The following is a 2345-nucleotide window of genomic DNA, read 5'->3' as shown; positions in this document are numbered from 1 at the left end:
CCGAATCCTGGCCGTCGGGAATGTGCCTCTAGATTTTCGGAACTACCTTCGGGGGCGTGTTGGGACATCCCATTTGTGACTGGGTCGGCAGTTAGGGTTCCCTAAAATCATTTGCTACAGCCGCCAAACTAATCTGATAAGTTGGCGGTGTGGGTGTGGTGCCAAACGGTGCACAGGGTGGCATGGATTGGGATGGTGAAGTGGCATGGGATGGGGTAGAGACCGATACGAGATGTAGCGGAGAGGGTGACGTGGGATGGAGTGGAGGCCGGTACGGGCCAGAGAGGAGGGCATCATCGCTTCTTCCAAGGGTGCGCCTGTTCGGCAAGGATGAGGCGAGCAAGAGGAGTGGGCGATGACGCCCATAAATATATACAGCCATATTAATTGTACAACACATATGGATTCAAATGGGTCATACGGATTATTATTTTTTGATGGGAAGACCTTGATGGCCAGCTTTATTAAATCAAATAACTCTTACATCGTCTGCTAAAAATTTAGCAATAAAATCAGAAGGTGCATCCACCCACAATGAGGGAGTGTTTACACGACCCCCAATGAGCTAGCTGATGAGCAACTACATTTGACTCTCTGTTACAATGCTCAATAGTAACCTTCCTGATCTCTCTAAGCAATACTCTGCAAAACCTCAAGATAGGGACTGCCACCATAGAATGACCTTCATTAAGCTTTAAAGCTTCCACCACTGTGATGTTGTCCATCCTCACCGGGACATTGTTGCATCCTAGGCTTTGGATGCGTTTATGCCCTTCTAATAGTCACATTGGAGAAAAATAACATCGCAAGCGCTCGTGTCGCTCTTCGGGGGCGGCACGAGCGAACCCTAGCCGCCACCGCCCCGTCCCTCGCATCTGCAGCCCGTGGCCTGGCCGCTGCCGGAGGAGGCCGACGGGCGAAGCCCGCCTCGAAGGACGCCAGCGGCAAGGCACTCTTCTCCTCGCGGCGGCGCTTTGCCCTGGACGGCGTGGCCCGCTTGCGGCATAGCGGCGGAAGCCGGCGTGGTGGATCCGGCGGTGAACCTCTCGTAAGCGCAGCGAGGAGGTTCTGCGTGGCTGACCGGGGTCGCGCACGAGGGATTCAGGTCGTCTGGATCGATCTCGCGTTGGCGCCTTCGTCTTCAGCCGGCGCGGTCAGGGCGGCGACCCTGGCGTGGGGCGGCGGCCGTTTCCCCCATGGCCGGTGGGTTGAGTCGTTGGCTTGCCTGGCCGGGTTGGGTGGCGGCGGTGGCTGCGGATCTGGCATCCCGGCCAGATCCGTCGTGCTTCGGCTATGGCCGGCCGACGGCGCGTGATGGGCCGGGATGGGGCGGCCGGAGGTCCTCAACCGGCTTTCCGATGACACCATACGTCTACATGGCGAGGGTGTGCTCGGATCCAGTCAGCGGCGAGATCGTGGTGGCGCTACTTCCGATGAAAATCGCGCCGACTTCGGTCATGGCGGACGATGACGGCGTCTTCGATGCCTCGTGTTAAGGCATCGTCGTTGCAAACTGCGTCAACATGATCGGGATGTTCCGGGGGAAACCCTAGATTTGGATCTACCGGATCGGAAGATGACATCGCCTTCGATGTCGTGCTCCCTCCTGAGGGCATCGTTTTGGAGCAGGAGCTGGCTGGAAGGGACGAGGAGGAGCAGTGTTTCATTTACCGGAAGGCCGACGACGGATCCCGGCGGCATGGCGCTGCGGAGTTTCGGCGACGGGCGTGTGTGGATGGATACGTGTAGGATGGTGGCGTCGACGACAGCTAAACAGGACAAGGTAGATGCAACAGTACAGTATTGAAGATGAAGTGATGGCAGGTGACTGTGGTGGCCTCATACCAGGTAGGTGTCCTGGTTGAGGAGTGCGCTGAACTGATGGATGCCCCATACCCGGCAGGCGTCCTGGTTGGGACCTCAGTTTTTAGATGTTAGGTTTGGTTGCGAGGTCTGTTTGGTATTAGCCTCAGACTATCAGTGTCCCTTCATCAGCTGCGTAGGAGTAGCGACAGATGTTGTCTAAACGTTGGCTTTAGTCTTGTAAGATTTTGTGTGAATAATTAATAAAGTGACTGCATGCATTGTCCAGATGCAGAGGCTGGGGTCTTCCTCCATTTAAAAAAAAAGTAGTACAACAGCTTCTGCTGAAACAATGTCAGCCACACGCTCGAGTCTACTCGTGGATGCCAAGATGAAACTCTCTCGATGATCTCTGACTATGGTTGGCTCTACACGATCCGAGTATTCTTCTTCACAGAAAGATATCAATGTTTTTTTTTTCGAGATTGGATATCAATGTTTAGAACCTGCTAACTTTCTAAGGCCGGGTCATTCGGATTTCA

This window comes from Triticum aestivum, chromosome 6A (genome assembly GCF_018294505.1).
Source record: "Triticum aestivum cultivar Chinese Spring chromosome 6A, IWGSC CS RefSeq v2.1, whole genome shotgun sequence".
Taxonomy (NCBI): domain Eukaryota; kingdom Viridiplantae; phylum Streptophyta; class Magnoliopsida; order Poales; family Poaceae; genus Triticum; species Triticum aestivum.
This window is presented reverse-complemented; position numbering follows the sequence as displayed.